The following is a 12,702-nucleotide window of genomic DNA, read 5'->3' as shown; positions in this document are numbered from 1 at the left end:
ACTCTCATCGCCGAAGACGACACGTCTCCATTCGTCCCTCCATTCACGCTTGTCGCGACACCACTGGAGGTGGCCTGCACGATGTTGGGGCGTGAGCGGAAGACGGCCTAACGGTGTGCAGGACCGTAGCCCAGCTTTATGGAGACGGTTGCGAAAGGTCCTCGCCGATACCCCAGGACAACAGTGTCCCTAATTTTCTGATAAGTGGCGGTGCGGTCCCCTACGGCACTGCGTAGGATCCTACGGTCTTGGCGTGCATCCGTGCGTCGCTGCGGTCCGGTCCCAGGTCGACGGGCACGTGCACCTTCCGCCGACCACTGGCGACAACATCGATGTACTGTGGAGACTTCAGGCCCCACGTGTTGAGCAATTCGGCGGTACGTCCACCCGGCCTCCGGCATGCCCACTATACGCCCTCGCTCAAAGTCCGTTAACTGCACATACGGTTCACGTCCACGCTGTTGCGGCATGCTACCAGTGTTAAAGACTGCGATGGAGCTCCGTATGCCACGGCAAAATGGCTGACACTAACGGCGGCGGTGCACAAATGCTGCGAAGCTAGCGCCATTCGACGGACAACACCGCGGTTCCTGGTGTGTCCGCTGTGCCGTTCGTGTGATCATTGCTTGTACAGCCCTCTCGCAGTGTCCGGAGCAAGTATGGTGGGTCTGACACACCGGTGTCAATGTGTTCTTTTTTCCATTTCCAGGAGTGTAGATTAAGGAAAGGGTAACATGTTTCTAGCATTTGAAGACTTGGAGAAAGATTTTGCAATGTTGACTGGAACACTCTGTTTCAAATTCTAATGGTATCAGGTGTCAAATACAGGAACCGAAAAGCTGTTTACAGTTTGTACAGAAACCAGATGGCAGTTATAAGAGTCGAGGAGCAAGAAAGGGAAGTTGTGGTTGAGAAGGGTGTGAGACAGGATAGTAGCTTATCTCCGATGTTATTCAATCTGTATAATTAGCAAGTAGAAAAGGAAACAAAAGAATAGCTTGGAGTTGGAATTAAAGTCCGGCGAGAAGAAATAAAAACTTTTAAATTTTCTGATGGAATTGTAATTCTGTCAGAGACAGCAAAGAACTTGGAAGAGCAGTTGAACGTAATGGACAGTGTCTTGAAAGGAGGGTATAAGATGAACACCAACAATAGCAAATCAAGAATAACAAAAAGTAGACGAATTAAATCAGTTGACGTTGAGGGATTCGTATTAGGGAACGAGACACTTGAAGTAGTTGACGAGGTTTGCTATTTGGGCAGTAAAATAACTGATGATGGTCGAAGCAGAGAGGATATAAAAAGTAGACTGGCAATGAGAAGAAAACAATTTATGAAGAAAAGAATTCCATTAACATCGATTATAGATTTAAGAGTTAGGAAGACTTTTCTGAAGGTATTTGCCTGGAGTGTAGCCCTTCACGGAAATGACAAATCGACGGCAAGTACTTTAGATATAAAGAGTATAGAATCTTACGAAATGTGATGCAACAGAAGAATGCTAACGATTAGATGGGTTGATCACGTAACATGAGGAAATGTTGAATTGAATTGCGCAGACAAGAAATTTTTCTGCGAAAGAAGACATCGGATGACAGGACACATTCTGAGACATCAAGAAATCACCAGTTTAGTACTACAGTGATGTGTATCTCTGTGTGTGCACGGGGAGGAAGGAGGAGGGTTTAGAAATCTTGGAACGAGACCATGAGATGAATAAAGTAAGCAGATTCAGAAAGATGTAGGTTGCAGTAGTTATTCAATGAAGAAGAGTTTCGCACAGGGTTGAGTAGCATGGAGAGCTACGTCAAACTAGTCTTCGGACTGAAGACCACAACAACTATCCCTACGTATGCATAACATCCAAAACTCTATTGACTGCCCGTAAATCTAATGTACAAAGGATTGACGTAGCTACCATATTATCCTCAATATATCGCACAAGTGGCTCTCTAAGTTCTTCAAAACGCTAAAAATATCGGCTGGTCAGCTCAAACCGAGTTCTACTGCACACGTTTTCCCTCCAGCAAGCTTTCGTGGAACCTATATATTTTATTCTTTTATGCTACAGTGTTTCTAACTAAGAGAAAAAGAAAATGCAAAGGCCGGCCGCGGTGGTCTCGCGGTTCTAGGCGCGCAGTCCGGAACCGTGCGACTGCTACGGTCGCAGGTTCGAATCCTGCCTCGGGCATGGATGTGTGTGATGTCCTTAGGTTAGTTAGGTTTAAGTAGTTCTAAGTTCTAGGGGACTGATGACCACAGCAGTTGAGTCCCATAGTGCTCAGAGCCATTTGAACCATTTTTTGAAAATGCAAAGATGGAAATACTGTGGTAATTTAATAATATATTTTAAACGTGTACCTTAATTGCAGGGCATTTTTTATCACTCTTCACCGATTACCTTCCGCCATAAATCGTCACGATCATGAGCGGCTGTGCTCGAGCCACGAGTTACTCGCTAGCCCACTGCCACTCCCAAGCAGCTGCCTAGCTCGCGAATAACGGGCTAGCTTGCTGCGCGTGCTGGCCGCCTCTAGTGTCTAGCCTCACTGCTACGTCTCCATACTTTCGTAGAAGTCCTTTCTGTGACTACTTCAGTATCACTGCGGGCTGGACACAGACACAGACCGTTTCGAGGTCGAATGTGCTTCATATTTTAATTCCTGACGATTTATGTTTTGTTTTACACTACTGGCCATTAAAATGGCGCGAAATTTAACCGACAGGAAGAAGATGATGTGATATGCAAATGATTAGCTTTTCGGAACATTCACACACGGTTGGCGCCGATGGCGACACCTACAACGTGCTGACATGAGGAAGGTTTCCAACCGATTTCTCGTACAAAAACAGCATTTGACCGGCGTCGCCTGGTGAAACGTTGTTGTATATGGAGGAGAAATGCGTACCATCACGTTTCCGACTTTGATAAAGGTCGGGTTGTTGCCTATCGCGATTGTGGTTTATCGTATACCGACACTGCTGCTCGCGTTGGTCGAGATCCAATGACTGTTAACGGAATATGGAATCGGTGGGTTCAGGAGGGTAATACGGAACGCCGTGCTGATTCCCAACGGCCTCGTATCACTAGCAGTCGAGATGACAGGCATCTTATCCGCATAGCTGTAACGGATCGTGCAGGTAAGTCTCGATCCCTCAGTCAATAGATGGGGCGTTTGCAAGACAATAACCATCTGCACGAACAGTTCGATGACGTTTGCAGCAGCATTGACTATCAGCTTGGAGACCGTGGCTGCGGTTACCCTTGACACTGCATCACAGACAGGAGCGCCTGCGATGGCGTACTCCACGACGAAACTGGGAGCACGAAAGGCAAAACGTCATTTTTTCGGATGAATCCAGGTTCTGTTTACAGCATCATGATGGTCGCATCCGTATTTGGTGACATCGCGGTGAACGCACATTGGAAGCGTGTATTTGTCATTGCCATACTGGCGTATCACCCGGCGTGATGGTATGGGGTGCGATTGGTTACACGTCTCGGTCACGTCTTGTTCGCATTGACTGCACTTTGAACAGCGGACGTTAGATTTCAGATGTGTGACGACCTGTGGCTCTACCCTTCATTCGATCCCTGCGAAAAGCTACATTTCAACACGATAATGCATGTTGCAGGTCCTGTACGGGCATTTCTGGATACAGAAAATGTTCGACTGCTGCCCTGGCCAGAACATTCTCCAGATCCCTCACTAATTGAAAACGTCTAGTCAATGGTGGCCGAGCAACTGACTCGTCGCAATACGCCAGTCACTACTCTTGATGAACTGTAGTATCGTGATGAAGCTGCATGGGCAGCTGTACCTGTACACGACATCCAAGCTCTGTTTGACTCAATGCCCAGGCGTATCAAGGCTGTTATTACGGCCTCAGGTGATTGTTGTGGGTACTGATTTCTCTGGATCTATGCACCCTAATTGCGTGAAAATGTAATCACATGTCAGTTCTAGTACATCCACATCTACAACCATACTCCGGAAGGCACCTGACAGTGTGTGGCGGAGGGTGACGACCTGTGGCTCTACCCTTCATTCGATCCCTGCGAAAAGCTACATTTCAGCACGATAATAATATATTTGTCCAATGATTGTCCGATTATAATCTGCATTTCTTCTTGGTGTAGCAATTTTAATGGCCAGTAGTGTATTAAGAATGGTTTTTTCGAAAGTTACTATCCTAAGCTGTAGTTTATTTGTACCAGTCCAGCGCATACCTAATAGCGTTTTCTCATTAGCTTATTACACACAACAGAGAAACCTGACAGAACAATTACTCAGCAGGGATATAGTGTCCCATACGATCTAAATCAGTGAGACAGTATTCTGACAGACAGTAAAGCTGTGCAAATTAGCGTAGTGAAAAGCCAAAGGTATCGCGAATTTTATCACCGTCTATAGATCAAACCACAATCATTTTGTAGCAAAGATCTAGTATATCACATCCTTACAGTAATATTAAAATTTTCGCAAGATGATTTGTGTAGCATGACGATCGGGCTGCTGCCAGCAAGTTTCCAGCATCGGGAATGTAAATAACAGTTAAGTAAGACTTAAGAGAACGTAGCGATCAAAAAGTTTCCGTTAGTAGGTTGTACAGTCCAACATCGATTGCCAGTCAATCAAAATCGCCGTGAGTGTTGAGGCAATCCTCTCACCAGCGTCACTACTTCGAAGATACCTGTTTGGAAAAACACCGTGTCCTGTTGTTTGAAGTAGTCAGCAAACTTCCTGCTGCACGCGTTCGTCCACATCAATCGTGGACCCTACAAACTTTTTACTAAGGGACGCATAGCGCTATAATGGCATTGAGAGAGGTTAAGACTGTAGCGACGGTGCTTTGTTGTCTCCCGTTTGAGTTGGCGCAACTTCTGTGTTACGATATTAGCGATAAGGCGAACTGCGTTACGATGAAGCAGTGGTTCTTGAAAAACATGCCCGATACACATCATCCTTCATTGTCCGATGGCTGTCAACTTGTGTTTGTTCTTCGACAGCCAAGAAAAGAATGACAGACACTGTTTGGACGCATTTTGTAATAACGTCACCCTAGTTCGCGATGCCACATTTACTGCACACACGCCGGAAAGACAGGAATGGCACACGTTTCTAGACGTTTCAGTCTGGAACCGCGTGACCGCTACGGTCGGAGGTTCGAATCCTGCCTCGGGCATGGATGTGTGTGATGTTCATAGGTTAGTTAACTTTAAGTAGTTCTAAGTTGTAGGGGACTGATGACCACAGATGTTAAGTCCCATAGTGCTCAGAGCCATTTGAACCAGGAATGGCATACTAATCCTTTGACTGCCTGTTGGTGCTTAGATACCTGCATCGAAATCGTGCTACGTTGCACATACGATGCAGCAACGCCCTCATAAGCAATCTTTTTGATGGCCTCTTTTAACGCCAATCTGCTTAGCTAGGCATGAATGTTGCCTCTCACAGCAGATATATAAGAAAAGCATGATGTTCATCGTTTTTTTCTCCTGAATGGTGGTAGTAAAGGGCTACTTTCACACGATTTATTGAGTCATAATTTTTCATTCGTCGTGTGAAGACGGCTGACCCTGGCGTGCAAAGTAGGCTATAATTCTGAGCTAGATGGCAGCCAGCGCAGTCTGCTGTTCCCCTTTGCAGCGAGAGGGACGGAACGTGGGGATTTAATTTCTGAGAACAGTGTCCTCCTGTGGCAGCAAGCCTAGACAAGGCGTGCTCTGCGAGGCGCGGCGCGGTGCCCTGTGTCGGCAGGGCGAAGCCAGCGCGCTCTGTGCCGGCCACAGAGCATTGTGCGCCCGCTGATTCGCTGCCGCATCACTTCCCGCCCATTGTTCTGCTTGTCTATTGTGAACTGCCGTCCGGACTAGGAAGCACGAACGGCTTATTAGAGCGTCGGCATGCAGGTATCCTTTGCGAGAGCCAGTGAACACCCGATGCTGACGTCTACCGAACTGAGTAGCATGCGAAGGTCTCTGATGGAGCGGCCTAGAGCACGATGTCTGTGAAAGCCAGTGCGTCACAGCTCACTAAGTGCATTAGCAGCGGTGTATGCATTTCCTCTTGACATACGAGACCTGATGATATCTATTGATACACTTCAGATAATATCACAAAACTAACCGTGTTCGTCGAGTAAGATTACTTCCTCTAGTTTTATCCTTATTTGTAACTGCGGTCATGGTTGTATTCAGTGCATAGCAAGGTTCCGTGAGATAACGGAAAGTCATAGCTAGGGAAAACGCCATTTTCTCTCCATGTTCCATGGAATAAACCTTTGACATTGTTCTCTGACATATAATTTGTCATCTTCTAAAGATATTGTTACTTTATTTACAACACAATAACCCGAGCGGTTCTAGGCGCTTCAGTCTGGAACCGCGTGGCCGCAACGGTCGCAGGTTCGAATCCTGCCTCGGCCGTGGATGTGGGTAATATCCTTAGGTTAGTTAGGTTTAAGTAGTTCTAAGTTGTAGGGGACTGATGACCTCAGATTTTAAGTCCCATAGTGTTCAGAGCCATTTGAACAATTTTTTACAACACAATAATCGCAGTCACCCAATAGACAGGTTCAGCTGTTGCTTTTGGCTTTGAGAAATAGTTTCCATTGTGGTCGTATTATACAATGAAGTGCGAAAGAAACTGGTATGGGCATGCATTTACAAAGACAGAAATATGTAAACTGGGAGGATACAGCGCAGCGGTAGGCAATGCCTAAATAAGACAAGTGTATAATGCAGGTGACAATGGCAGGGTTGATTATTTAAGTGAGTGGGAACGTGGTATTAAAGGCTGCCGAGATGGCAATGAAGTTGAGATTTTCCCGTACAACCATTTCACGAGTGTACCGTGAATATCAGGGATCTGGTACAACATCAAATCTCCGATATCGCTGCGGCCGGAGAAAGATCCTGCAAGAACGGGCCAATGACGGCTGAAGAGAATCGTTCAACGCGACAGACGGGCAACCATTCCGCAAATTGCAGTGCTGGGACGTTAACAAGTGCCAGTGTGTGAAACATTCAGCGAAACGTCATCGATATGGGCTTTCGGAGCCGAAGGCGCACTCGTGTACCACTGATGACTACATGACACAAAGCTGTACGTCTCGCGCCGACCGGAGTGGCCGTGCGGTTCTAGGCGCTAAAATCAGGAACCTCACGACGGCTGCGGTCGCAGGTTCGAATCCTGCCTCGGGCATGGATGTGTGTCATGTTCTTAGGTTAGTTAAGTTTAAATAGTTCTAAGTTCTAGGGGACTGAGAGGTTAAGTCCCATAGTGCTCAGAGCCATTTGAACCATATACGTCTCGACTGGGTCTGTCAACACCGACATTGGACTGTTGATGACTGGAAACGTGTTACGTGCTCGGACGAGTGTCATTTCAAACTGTATCGAGCGGATGGACGTGTACCGGTATGGAAACAACCTCATGAACCTGTTGACCCTTCTTGTGAGCAGGGGACTGTTGCAGTTGGTGGAGTCCCCGTAATGGTGTGGGGGTGTCCAGTTGGATTGATATGGGACTCTTGATACGTCTAGACACGACTGTTGATAGGTGACACGTACGTAAGCATCCTGTCTGATCACCTGCATCCATTCATGTTCATTGTTCATTTCGACGGACTAGGGCAATTCCAGCAGGACAATTCGACACTCCACACGTTCAGAATTGCTACAGCGTGGTTCCAGGAACACTCTCTTATGAGATTAAATACTCCCGCTGGCCATCAAACACACATTATTAAGCATATCTGCGATGCCTTGCAACGTGTTATTTACAAGGGACCTCCAACTACTCGTACTCTTGGGTTTACGGACAGCCTTGCAGGATTCATGATGTCGGTTGCCTCCACCACTGCTTCAGACAGTACTCGAGTCCATGCCATGTTGTGTTGCGGCACTTCTGCGTGCTCGCTTGGCTCCTGCACGATATTAGGCAGGTGTACCAGTTTCTTTGGATCTTCAGCGTATTATTTTGACCAATACTATTTCCGTTGTTCTGTCTACTACTACCAATTTTTTCGTGTGCGTTTCCATGTTTCTTTGTTCCATTCCTGCGTTTGAAAAACTGGCAGCATGTGCAGTTCGGTGGTGATCTCAGTTATTTTTCGTGTACTTTTTCGCCAGTGGTTGTGACACAGTTTACTACATGGCATCAGCTGGAGCAGCTCTTTCTTTTTATTTTTATTTCTTTTCTTTGGGGGGAATATCAGGTTATTAACGTTCTGCCAGATATTTATCTGGGTCATCTTTCGGAAACAGCATTCGGGCAATAATCCTCCATGAGTGCGGTATGTTTCTCTGTAAAGTCAATGTTACTCAGGCTCGTTAATTTAGCTTCAGCATAACCTTTTCACGTAATCCATATCGGTATTTTTTCTAAACCGTCATCGCCAATTTTGTAAAGCTCTTGTCGCTACGGCTGTGGAGGCCGCGTTGCCACTGTTGTTGCGGTATGCCAAGTTTGTGAGTTTGCGAAACGACTTCTGATGCAGTGCACCGTTAAGCCAATTTCTCCCTGCTACTATTACACAGCTATGTCCCAGAGTCTGGCAACAGGATTGGAGAACGAAGGTTCTACATCACTCCAACAAATTAGTAACAGATTCACACCGATGAATTAAAAAGGTTTACCTATCTTTGCGACTTTTCGAATAACGAAGTACGGAACACTACATGTAATATAACACAAAAAAGTCCCTCTATGGCTAAGTGCAAGTAATGATAGGTAAACTTCACATTACATAGAAAATGCAATTTACAGCAATTGCCTGTTCACTTCTAAGAGTTCACTAAACGACTTTCCCCGTCTAAGTCAGCCCTGGACGATGATCTATAATCAGGTGGGTGAGAGCTGCTCTTGTATCTTTGAGTAGGTTTCTGCCTGTTGTCGTCCGGTCATTGGTTGATTGTGCTCGGCTGGCAATTGGCTAGGTGAAGTCGTTATCTTCATCCCCAGCGCCGCCTGGGGCGCTAGTGAAACTCGCCCAAGTGGCGAGTCTCTGTGGTACTGGCACCACATCGCATCTTTGTGCCTGTGGTGCTTTTGCCCTGGTTGTGTCTTGTTCGGCAACACAGCAGTATTTATATGTCCCATATTTACTGGGAATTTTTTGGTTCGGTTGGGTTGTTTGGGGGAGGAGACCAGACAGCAAGGTCATTGGTCTCACTGGTTTAGGGATGGACGGGGAAGGAAGTCGACCATGCCCTTTCAAAGGAACCATCCCGGCATTTGCCTGGAGCGATTTAGGAAAATCACGCAAAACCTAAATCAAGATGGCTGGAAGCGGGATTGAACCGTCTTCCTCCCGATGCGACTCCAGTGTGCTAGCTACTGCGCCACTTCGCTCATTGGAATTTTTTGTCTCTCGTTCGAGGCAGGAGACTAATTTGCTCATATTGTCTTCGAGCCATATTCAGCTATCTCTAATGCTCTCTTCATGAATAATGCAGTTCATTGCTGTTGTAGATTCTGTATTCCAAGTCCTTCTGTTCGACGGTGTAGATGTGACCGCTACGATGGCATCTTGTATATTTTACCTTTCCATAATTACCATCCAGCGTTTCCTGTTATTCTATGTGCAATGTCGTTGGGTATAGGTAGCGTTGTTGCCACATATGTGTAGGTCTTAAGAAGTGTGATCTTTTACAGACACTAATTCTCTGGCCTCGTGCTCTTTCATTGCTGTCCTAATGACGTTGAGTTTGGTCTACCAGTTTGCTAATAGCATGTCATTCATTTTCGCCGTTATCATCTTTCCTACTAGTTTCCCTATATTTGTTGTTTGTAACCAAATGTATGGTTAGTAGTCGTTATGTGGTCCTTGTAGTCCAAGTTTTGATTGTTGGTGGTTAAAAATGGCACCAGGCGCACAGATATAGTAGGATTAGTCTTGTTGCATGTCAATCACCGCTGTTGCTGATAATACTGATGACGTCCGCAAATGAGTGATATACGGATTTGATGCTGAGGGTTCTTAGACCCTGAAAATCTTGAACTAACTTTCCCAAGATTCGTTCCACTGTGTGCAATTGTCTGCACTTTGTATCAGCACAGGAAGTGGACATATGTGTGCAAACTTAGCTTACCACTTAGCACGCAAATTGACAAAACATCTGAACTGTCTTCTCAAGCGCAGGGTGTTAAGCGGAGATTCTATATAAATCTAGCCCTGTAAGGCTGCTAATATCACGTGGGGATCGTATCAAAATTCATTAGAATTGCTGCTATCACGTAACTATAATGCATGAATTGAATTATAAAAGTGAAAGTTTGGGGTCTATTCTACAAAGACAAAACAATTGTTCTCTTTCTTCTTATACATATAATTTACCAACTGTGCTTTCAGGGGTCAAGTGATACACAACAATGATGTTTAATTACTTTCAACACTCAATAACAAAATATTTAAGGCTTGGACACTGAACTGATGATTATTAAAATCACTATCTCTACATATGAAAAAAAAATTTATCACAGGAAAAATTGTTAAAATCTTCATGAGCTCATTTACATCCACGATGCCATAGGTGGTGAGTGCACTGAGTTGGTGGAGAACAAATTTATTTTTTAAATCAATCAAAAAAACTCTCGTGTACTCAATGTGAGGGTAAGTTGATATCCAAGCTTTTGATATTCAATGGTCAAAGCATTCACAAGCTGGAGTGAGCAAAATCTCGACTCAACATTTACTATAGCATAATGTGTGATGGTACTTTACAAAGTGGCATCTGCAATGGTGTTGTCTCTGTGCTGGATCTGAAATGCTAATTCCCTAGTCTGGTCTGGACTGAATTCGCTCAGTCTCAAATTTCCTGCATTCTGTAGAACGATAATTATCTCCTAGTACAAATCATAGCTATTGCACATTTGCTAAGGGTTGGTGCGACCTGCACAGTTTCTTTGCCCACAAAAATTCCTGCAGTAATAACAACCTCTTTCCCATCTGTCGTCAAGATACATAAAGCGCATCATCCACACTTCACAGAAAGAAAAGCTATCAATGCCCTCGTTATTTTCCACGCACTTTTGCAGTCTGTCACAAGATGAGAGATATCTAGAAATTTTAGTTCTCAAAATGCTTCTATATAATGAGAATGTCCCGATCATGTCACGTCTGTCACCCAGTATGGGTTCAGCCAATCATCGTCTCATTATAAGCGAATTTTATTTTTTTGCCAGGTCACAGCCTATCCCTATTAAAGCTGTTCAACCACTTACCTCGGTTCCACTCGTATTTTCGTTAAAAGGAATAATGTATTGTTCTGGCCTTACCCCTTTCTCCACTGATTCTCGCAGTTACCTTGTTAAGTGGGGTTTTCCGATACCATTAACGACCTGCTCGGTTTGTCCCTAAAATGCATTTCACTTTAACTTGTTTATTCATGCCCCTGTCCATATGTTGGTGGATATTGTTTTATTAGTTTTCGGTACATGAGATTACTGCAATTGTCTTTTGTTGATATAATTTTTATTTTCTGAGGATCTCTTACTGTATTATACTGTCATTATGGATCAAGCTCATGTAAGGTCCATAAAATACGTATGCCTTACAACTGCGATTGCGTAAAAAAGTACCAAAAATTAGCAACACTGCCATATGCATCTTTCGACTCCAATGATTGCGTTGTTTGGCCATTTGTTTTTTAGACTGAGTGTCCGAAATGCACTGTCGTATTATACTAAAGATCCACACCTCCAATCCCAGTCTGCACATTACACTGAGTACAAAATGGTGTATAACTCCATCGTACACTTTGTCAGAACAATTACTAGCACAAACTTTGCTTTGGTGACCTATGTTTGGCATCTTATATACCGATATTCGGCTAAGCTCATGGACGTGAAAGTCTTTTATTGCACTTGTTCAACGTTAACTGAGTATCTCAAGAATTACTTTAACCCTTTCGTTCAACAGCCATGTTCATATTTCAAAGTTATCACTGAGTAATGTTGATGGCCGATGATTACGGAGTTTTATGGTGATAGATCTTATTGGTACCAACATCAACAGTTCTTCTGCAACGGATGAAGGTAGATTGTCAGGAGTTTAGTACCTCGGTGTACATTCTTGACAGTTTCAGGCCGATCAAGTATAAGAAAAGTAATTAAAATTCGATAGGTATGCCATTCAAACCTGCTTTCTTTTTTGGTAACTCCTTAAGTATTGTTTTCAATTTAAATAGCGTTATCACTTCTAATATAGCTTTGCTGTCTTCCTGATTAATGTTGGTTGTCATGTGTGATGCGAAAATATCTTGGGTGTTAACGTTTGTTTGTTTTTTGGCGTTCACATCTATGAAATGCTGTATTATATAGGTTTCGATCGACTTTTGTACGTCATATACGTTGCTTTGGTCGTCTGTTAACGTATAAAGGTTGTTGTGTTAGGCTCTTCTAGATTCCCTTATAAATGTGGAATATGGAAATAGTTTTATTCGTTATAGCAATTTGGTTGGGTGATCTAATTCTGCGACCGTCCCATACTGTCTGGTAAAGGCGATAAGTTTTATTTAAATATGCTTCATTCCAGTAACATTATGCGTTGAAGATGCCATATTCCTACATAATTCAACCAGAAACGTGAAATAAGGTATAAGTTTCATTCCGCTAGTAAGACCTTACTTTTGCAAATTGAATGATGCATTTTCTGATTTGTGATTTGGTGTATAACGACGACCACGCCACTGCT

The sequence above is a fragment of the Schistocerca gregaria genome, chromosome 1 (assembly GCF_023897955.1).
Source record: "Schistocerca gregaria isolate iqSchGreg1 chromosome 1, iqSchGreg1.2, whole genome shotgun sequence".
Taxonomy (NCBI): Eukaryota; Metazoa; Arthropoda; class Insecta; order Orthoptera; family Acrididae; genus Schistocerca; species Schistocerca gregaria.
Note: the sequence above shows the minus strand (reverse complement) of the source record.